Raw genomic sequence first — 9,702 nt, forward strand, 5'->3', positions numbered from 1 at the left:
TTTTAATAAAATAGCAAAACATATGTACAAGATAGATGTAAGCAAAATCTTAAATGGTCAATTTGGCATTGTGTTGCATTGTGGCTCAGCCAGTTTCACACCTGTGTGAATGGCTCATTATGCAGAGTGGGTGGTAATTCAGGTGTAAACCACTCCTCGTTCACGCCCCCCTCGCATATTGGCTTTCCAAGCAAAACCTGTTTTACATCAATTTAAATCAATGTATGGTTTTATTTGAATGATAAAGCAAGACTATTTTCACATAATTTTGAAGAAAAAACTATAGGCGAGGACATCCATTAGTCAAAAGTCTTATTGACACATATTTACTATGTGTTTTGTGGCCTTATTTCAGAAAGTTTAGTTTTTAGTTTTTTCAATATCCATGCATAAACATTATTCTCTCAAAAATGAAAACATGTACATACACGTGGCTCACATATTATGGTAGCCCTGTTTGTGCTTTATAGAGTGAATTTAGTTTTATAGTCTGAGCGGTTTTCTGGGCCCTTGAGATGTTCTGACATGCCCTGACATTTGTGCTTTTTTCAGTTGCTTATAAACATATTAATGGCAAAGGTGTAAATTCACTACAGTTCATTTTCGGACGTGTTTCAGAATGGACTACACGGACAGAGAGAAGGCAGAACTCGCTTCGTGTTTATTTTTCTTTATTTAGCAAAAAGCACAACACTTTGTTTTTATTGTGAGTAGCCTATACACAAAAATAATACACATTTAACAGAATCGATTGATGTATGAAACTTGTTTTGTAAAATCAAAGTCAAAAGAGAATTTTGGGTCTCAATCAACTCATAAGGAAAAAAAGCGAGCAGATCACGCCGGCGTGATCTCCGACCTCTAAGGGTTAATGACATTTGGGACAAAAGTTGCACAAAAGTTGCACATACTTGCATGTATGCCAGTTTTCAGTGAAATAAAGGGAAGTGATGTGAATAGCATGAGGCTCCAGTGGCTATCTTGCTATAAACACTTCAAGCATAATTGAAGGATGATCCATGTTGATCATTCTAGCACATCTACTACTGCATTTCAAATGAAAGCATATATCACTGATGTCAGGCATATAAGCAGCAATCAGAGAGGGTGAAAAGGAAATGTTGCCACTGTTTTTTGTTTTTTGTTTTTTTGTTTTACTGAATGGTGCATTACCCTTGTGTAATAGTAATAGTGTGTGTAGATTGTACGGCCCCCAGAAGAGCAAACAAATGCATATTTCAAATGGCTGTAACTCAAAGTCCAGTTAGTGTATCAAAGAGAAAATCGGCAGGGTGACTGCTTATGCAATGATTAATAAATAATGTTGGGCACAGTTTTAAGACATATATGGAAAGCTGGTTTAGTAATAGGGCATTTTCCCTTCCCTTTTTGCGTTCGTTACCCTTATATGGGAATGGGTGGTGTGGTGATGAGTCACGAGGCTCCATCTGAGTGTGGCATTTCATTCACTTCTCAAATACCTCAAAGTCGACGACAACGCAGAAAGGGTCACAATAAGAAGCCTGTAACCAATAATGCTGCAGACGCACTTTCTTCTTTACTAGAGCATATGACTGTCAAATGATAATTGTTTTGTATAAAAAGTTTTTCTGTCCATCGCTGCTACTCTCAAAGTCACATGAGAGAGCAGTGACAAGGGTCTTTGTCCACACATACAGAGAAGCTATTGTATCTTCGGGGATTGCCGATTGAGTGGACAGTCACGCGGCCACTGACAGGGGTGTCAAGACATTTGCTGGGATCAGCATCTGTACATGTGATTTGCCTTACAGTAAATATGACGAACGGTATAAAAGAAACGAACTGGAGACGGATAAACTGCTCATCCTTGCAACCAACAGCCCAGGACGCCAGCAGTTCCTGGGTGCAGGAAGCTGTAAACGCCTAGCTAATATTACTCTGTTAGTTAAGTACTCTATAATATTCTGTAACAAGTATTCTTTTCATTTTTGATTCTTTTAATAAATATTGTTAAACATTTATTCTAAATCATCTGACTGGAACTTGGAATTTTTTAGTACATTTTCACCTTCCTTTTCTGGGCCAGGACGGTCCCAATCGGGGGAAAACTACAGAGGGTGAGCATGATTTTCTGATATAAGTAAATCAGTGTGAGTTTTGATTGATTGATAAGCCTGGCTAAAGAAACAACTTATAACAGGGTTATTGTTGTATAGCAAACACGGCTGAAGAGTACCTAAAAAGGTAGATTTACACTACGAAGGGGATATTTATTATATTTATAATCCTTATTATCTTTATAATAAAACACGAATTTGAAGAGACTGTTCACCTAACTCTTAAAAGTACGACTAAAGGATAGGCTCTTTAGTTACCGCGGGATTATTTATATGTCCTGATAGGATGTAAAATAATTTGGAACGGTATTAATCGTTGGATAAACTTTTACAGTGGATGAGGTAATTAGGGCTGGTGTATTTAAGTGTGTAGACAATACTGCTTTAACAATGATTATTAATTATCTTAAAATGTGAAATGTATATATTTATCATATACTGTATATCATATTTATATCATTTTAATTTTTGTTTGTGTTTTCTTTCAGAGTGTAGATGACAGATCACTGTAACTCAGAGTCCATCAATACCAGCAGTTCAACCAGGAGAAGAAGTCAGAATAAACTGTAAAACCAGCAGTGATGTGGCTTTATATAGTAGTAGTGGTAATCAATATTACTTAGCCTGGTACTCACAGAAACCTGGAGAAGCTCCTAAACTCCTGATTTATGAGATAAACACCCGTTATACTGGAACTCCATCTATATTCAGTGGCAGTGGATCTGGCAGTGATTTTACTCTGACCATCAGTGGAGTCCAGACTGAAGATACAGGAGATTATTACTGTCAGAGTAAACACTATATCAACAGTAAATGGGTGTTCATACAGTGATAAAGAGTCGTACAAAAACCTCTGTCAGTCAGACGTCACAGTGACTGCACTGATACAGCTGAGAGAAACTGCAGCTGCTGATGGAGGATCACAAATTACACAATATCAAAACTTTCAGAGACTTTATTTATTTATTATGATGTACTGTAAGTAAACATATCTACATGTAGTGAAGTTGTGTGACGTCAGTACAATTTGGTTGGTGGCCAATGAGCATTCACCCATTGGGGCATATAAACCGTTCATTCATGCCTCCTGAGGTGCGTCAAGGTTGAAAGCCTGCCCCTTCCTGTCGCAACTATGGACTGAGTGTGCCGCTGGGTGGCTGAGGGTTTGTGCGCATGGGTTGCTGCTTACTCCCAGGTAGGCTTGGTACCATCTTGGAGTGTAGTGGGAAGTTTTCTTTTTGTCCTGACGTTGTGACAATTTGTTGCAGTATGGTGTGCCTTCAGGGCTTCCATCGGTGTGGCATCGCAGCTTAACTGATCGGAACACCACCTGTTGCAATCAACAAGGCTGTTACATGGTTCTCTTACGGTATTTGAAGTGTAACGATCGTATTCTCTGGTAGGTAAACTGGGATAGTACTTTATTGTATTACCGGGTGGGTAACTGGTCGATAACTTTATTAGTCGTAACCCTTGTTTATTGTTTTGAAGGTCTTCACGGACGCTAAAGTGGGTTAAGTGAGCAGTCGCCTTGAACAGCGCGAGCGCGCTCTCTCTCCGTCACTCGCTCTTTAAAGCCACGCTGCTGCTTTTTCTACACACCATTACGTTTAAAGGGATAGTTCGCCCAAAAATGATATTTAAGCCATGATTTACTCACCCTCAAGCCGTTCGAGATGCATATGTCAATCTTTTTTCAGACGAACACATTTTCAGTTATTTTAGAAAATGTCTTAGATCTTTCAGTGGTTATAATGTGAAACTATGGGGCTCACCTCATTGAAGTTCGAAAATGTACATGTATCCTTCACAAAAATAATCCATCCGGCTCCAGTGGGATAAACGAAGGCCTTCTGAGGGTAATCCGTGCGGTTTTGTCGTAAAAATATACATATTTAAAACTTTATAAACGAAAATAGTAGTAGCGCGTTCATGGAGATGGATCCTGGCGTATGACGTAGGACGCCACGTATGGAGCGTCGTGACGTAGAACGAACGTTGAGTTTTGATTGCTCTGCTCTCTGACTGCGGTTCTACGTCACGACGCTTCCTGCGTAGCGTCCTACGTCATGCGCCAGAATCCATCTCCATGAACGCGCGCCAACCGCCACCGGAAGCCAGTTATTTTCCTTTATAAAGTTTTAAATATGTATATTTTTACGACAAAACCGCACGGATTACGCTCAGAAGGCCTTCGTTTATCCCACTGGAGCCGGATGGATTACTTTTGTGAAGGATACATGTACATTTTCGAACTTTAATGAGGTGAGCCCCATAGTTTCACATTATAACCACTGAAAGATCTAAGACATTTTCTAAAATAACTGAAAATGTGTTCGTCTGAAAAAAGATTGACATATGCATCTCGAACGGCTTGAGGGCGAGTAAATCATGGCTTAAATATCATTTTTGGGCGAACTATCCCTTAAAGTCAAACATGTCTATGCGGGCTTGAAAGATTATTTTATTATTATTATTATTTGTTTGCTACTAGTTGGCATTCCTTTACTTTTGTTTTTGGAAGATTGTGAATGTGAGTTTTTCTTGAATGTGAGTGTTCAGAGTATTTATATTTTGTTTGTTTTGGGGTGCATTGTAAATGGTTTATTTTCTTGTTGGTTTTCATCATGTTAGAGTCCATAAATTGACTTTGAATGTTTGTTTGTTTTCTTTGTTTGGTTATTTAAAATTGTTTTGTTTATTATCTATATTTTTCTTCTTTTTTTCTTTCCTTTAGGAGCTGAGGACTTCCCGGAGCGGGCTGGTTGTCGGTCTTACTGCAGGTTTTGCTTCACTAAGAGTGTTATTGCAGTTTCATTATTGCCGTGTCACTACCTTTGGTTATTTGCAGTGAATTTGGTGGGTGTACGTTGGGTTGGCGTGCTTCTTATGGTAGCCCTGCTGCCAGCCCACTAGCCTGCTCCTGACCGGAAGCCTCAGCCCCTGTGAAGTTTATTGTGAATCTGTGAAGTTTATTGTGAATCTGTGAAGGTTTATTGTGAATCTTGTGAGGGTTTATTGGGAATCTTGTGAGGGTTTATTGTGAATCTTGTGAAGGTTTATTGTGAATCTTGTGAAGTTTATTTTTTCGCTTTGTCCAATTCAATCATGACCCATGTGAATTATTGATTTTAAATCATTGATCAACTTTTAGCTTTAATAAAACATTTTTGTACGGAAGCCCATGCCTCTTGCCTTTTCTAGGTGGAACGTACTTGTGTGCTTTATTTGGGTTGTTTTCCCCGTTAACCTGGGGTGGCGTAGTTGTTGAAATTGAGCCCCTTGCTACATACACATAGAATATAAGTAACTCAATCTAACATCTCTTACTAAACTGGACTAAAATGTGGAGAAAATGTGAGTAGTGCTTGTCGCTGTAAAACTTTCCACTACAATATTTTTTTTACATAACTGAGTTCTATGGAAGCCCTGAATCGGCACCGCAATGTGAAAAAATAAATAAATAATTACGTGTGGTCGCCAAGCGCCAAATGCAGGTAGATTTTCCGTTTGGCAAGCAAATCTCAAAAGGCTATCTGCCACACTGGTGGGTGAATGTTCATACCAAAATAGTAATGTAATACAATGTTTATTACAATTGCATTTTGTAATGTTATAAAATATCTGGCATGATGGTGTAACCAAATGAGATGATTGACATTAGTGAGCACCTATCAGCAGATAATCCACCCTATTTAAGAGCTGGTTGGCAGTAGCCTGGCATGCGTCACGTCCGACTCCGCCTCCTGATTCGTTGTTGACAGTGGCTGTAGGTAGGTGGGTTAGCATATAGCAATGGTTATCTTCTCTGTGTATGGCACTGACTATTTGTGTTGTGTTTAGCCTGTCTTTTCTCTCTGCCTTGTCCGTGGCATCGTCTTAGTGGGTGTATTCGTGTGCTTGCTTTACAATCAGGTATGTGCAAATTGGGTGTGGAGGGCGAATTGTCTGTTTTTGTTTGGGATCGACTGATGTTTTGGGCTGTGTGCAGTGTCTCTGTGCTCCAGCTGAGTGCACAAATTCAGAGCGTCTGTGCGACGAAAGGATAAACACCATGGGTGGTTAGATCATCTTCTTTTGGTAAGTTTGTTGCGCATGTAACTGAGTTGAGTTTAACATTTAGCGTTGAGGCATAACATTTTGGTGTTTTCTTTGTCTTTGGACCAGGATTTTCCCTCTCGTCCGGGCGATCATTTTTCTCTACTGATGCTATAAATAGCCATTGTAATCTTGTCGATTCCTTGCTGCCATATTACAAGAACATCATATATTTCTGCAAAGAGAAGGATTGCCGCTTTCCAGTCACACCTGTGGCATTTACTCTCGCTGCTGTCTGGTTTGGTTTTATTTATTGAGGGTGTAATATTACCATTTGCTACATGTGGACCTAACACTCATTAGGGTCTGTAACCAGAGCACAAAACCGTCCGTGGCTCTATGCGAGTTTGTTTAGATCTTTGTGTACTAATTGTGAGTGTTTATTAAATTACTAGCATCATTTATTTGCTTATACTGGGACAAATTCTAATTGTGGTTTGTTGTAATTATTATTATTATTTTGAAGTTTGTGTATTAGTTTTCTTATTTCTTTTCAGGAGCTGGGGTCCCACGGGTAGAGGGTCTCTTCTGGTGGTGGTGTTTCTTCGAGTGTTTGCCGTGTGACACTGTTGAAGTGCTTGATGGTGTGACCTGAGTGCACTATGGTGTGTGAGTGTGCTTTGGTAAATTAAACGTAGTGACTGCGTCTCCCGTGGTGTACCTCAGCCCTGCCAATTTGTGTCTTTTTGGGTTTTTGTCAACTGTATTAATGTTTTGTGTATATGTCGTTTGTTGACCTTGTGTCAGTATATTCTTCTTAGTTCCAGATGTTATTTTATGAAATGGTTGCCTTTTAATGTGATTTGTCTTTTTGCTATAAATTAAATTGTAATAAATCTTTTGTATTTTTGATACCCATGTCTCTGCCTACCTTTACTAGAGAAAGTGAACCTGAGTGACCTAATGATGATAATCTGAGTGTTGTCCATATTTCCCGGGGCGAAATTCCCCAGGTGGCGTAGTCGAGATTCTTTCTACCTGTAATACCGCCCGCTTGCCACAATGGCTTGGAGTTGTTGTGTTTGCCAGTCACTAATCTGGGGACGAGGTTAGCTAGCCACAGAACATCTCTAGCGCTAAAAGTCTCACAGCACTGTCTCTGGGGCCGGAAGGTAAACAGTGCCGTGAGACTTTGCTAACTTCCGGTCTGCAGCTAGCTGCCGCTTATTAGCTGATATGTAACAACATTTACCAGGAGTGACCCAACCTTTGAAACAAAAACCCACAGATGAAAAGGGGGACGAATTACAAAAAAAAAGAAAGTTTTGTGAGAAATGGAGGTTTGGAGATAACCGAGTTTCAGGAGGCTGGCTACAATATGATTCTGACGCTGTCGTGATGAGTTATTCTGTGTGTCGCCAGTATGCTAAAGATAAAAACAGAAACAGCTCATTTGTCATCGGAAATTACACGATGAAACTTGAGAACATTCGTGACCATGAACACAGCAATTGTCACAAAATAATAGGCCTGCTGATGCTGACATTGAGAGCTCCATGCTTTCCTATGGCTCTGTGACATTAGGTTAATGTTTGTCTCCAGATACTGTTTAAACTCTAAAGCAATGTGACACAATTTACTTATCAGACTTATAGTGTTGACCCTGAAATAAACTAAGGTTAGGAGGCTGTTTTCACAATCAACTACCAGCTATGTTGGATAACATGATTGTAAATATTATTGAATTCATTTGGATGCTTGATTTTTGGATGTTTGGATGAACAAAAAGGATTTGCTGTGGGGTCAACATACAGAAATGAGAACTGGCCTTTTCTGATGCCATCCGTTCCAACGTGATGTTTGAGATAATAGAAGACCTCCTCAGTGGACTCTACACATTCTACCACACCAGTTCACTGAACAGGGCAAACCTTGTAAACAGCTTCCAGGCTCTTGGGCTCACACCACTGGTGCCCACCAGAATTGGCGGGACCTGATGGGTAGGACACCTATTGCGTGCACTGGATCACTTCCTGCGAGGTTACCAGGGGCTTGTCCAGCACCTGGAACAGGTATTGGTCTAGATCGCTACTGTATATGATGTACTCCAAAAGTCATCATCAATATGTAATGTCAAGTAAATAACAATAAGTAATATTACAATTGGTCAATGCTTTATACACTAATAAAACATGTCATTATTCTTTTTTAACAGCAAGTAATTGTCTATTTGTATGTCTTTGTTCTTTATGCATTTTAGACTCAATCTGCTGATGCCCAAAATGTCAGAGTTGTCCAGCAAGCCAAGGCCAGGAAATACTATAGTACTGTGAGGGAGGCTGTTGTTATCTGCTTCTGTGGCTTCCTGCATGACACACTAAACCCACCTGAGCACCTGTCTGCCTGTCTGCAGAGGTCCACAATCACCATAGCAGAAGCCCACAGCTCCTTGTGCTCAACACAGGCAGAACTTAAGCAGTACAAAACCAAGTATGTTCATTTAAGCTGCAATAAGAAATACTTAAATAGAATTAAGAGAAATGATTGCATCAATAAATATAGAGGGAGAATATGAAAGAGTATGAGCCTTTTATCATCAGGAAAGGGCCCATGATGAAGGCCACAATGGCCAACAGCTATGAGGGAATTTCGCTGACCAGAGGTGACAGCAAGACCCTCGGCCTCGTCGTCTCACAGGACAAAATGCTGACAGTCTAGTGGAGAGTATGACTGACAGGTTCCCGGATGCCAGTGTAGGGGTCCTGTGTGCAACCAAGCTGGTCAGCTTCACCAACTGGCCAGAGTCAGGAGATGCAGCAGCAGGGTACTTTATGTTTTGTATTACAGGGCAGTCAGGTTAGGTTCAGGTTCATGATCATATTTTTATAGTTTGAGAAGTAAAACTGCATGATGCTTGTTGTAATGTTGTATAACATTATTCTAGATTTTGGTGACACTGAACTGGAAACCTTGGTGGACCACTTCAAGCCTGTCCTGGAGGCCTCTGGCATCCATGCTAAAAGAAACCCTGACCAGTGGACAGTCCTGAAGGTGCTGATATACCAAGAGCCCCAGGCCCTGGAGAAGATATCCTGGTTCCATGTCAACAGGAGCCATCAGCATTCCTGCCCTGATTTGTTGGCATTGGTTGACCTAGTCCTGTCCTTCCCTGCCTCCACAGCTGAATGTGAAAGAGGTTTTAGTACCGTGAAACAGGTGAAAACCGATTGGCGCTCCAACCTAAAGTCTGATACACTGTCAGATCTCCTTATGGTCCTGCTGTCCTCTCCAGAGATCAGGGAGTATGATCCAAGCAAAGCTGTGATGCTGTGGCACCAAGACTATGTCAGGAGTAGGAGGCCAGAGTTCATGGACCATGCAAAAGAGCAGTGTTGGGGAAAGTTACTTTTAAAAGTAATACATTACAATATTTAGTTACTCCCCAAAAAAGTAACTAATTGCGTTACTTAGTTACTTTTTATGGAAAGTAATGTGTTACGTTACTTTTGCGTTACTTTTCAGTTACTTTTTCTTACCTGGCTGAGGCTTGATCTCTCTCAGGTCT

General features: G+C 40.3%; 1 long non-coding RNA gene across 1 annotated transcript; it reads left to right on the plus strand.

Moving 5' to 3' along the window:
- Window positions 1-5,839: 5,839 nt before the first annotated feature.
- Window positions 5,840-6,115, plus strand: LOC307151191. The gene is made up of 3 exons (XR_013819841.1): window positions 5,840-5,872; window positions 5,943-6,014; window positions 6,091-6,115. It is a non-coding gene; the product is annotated as an uncharacterized lncRNA (long non-coding RNA).
- Window positions 6,116-9,702: the final 3,587 nt, after the last annotated feature.

The sequence above is a fragment of the Squalius cephalus genome (assembly GCF_949319135.1).
Source record: "Squalius cephalus genome assembly, chromosome: 23".
In the NCBI taxonomy this organism is placed as follows: Eukaryota; Metazoa; Chordata; class Actinopteri; order Cypriniformes; family Leuciscidae; genus Squalius; species Squalius cephalus.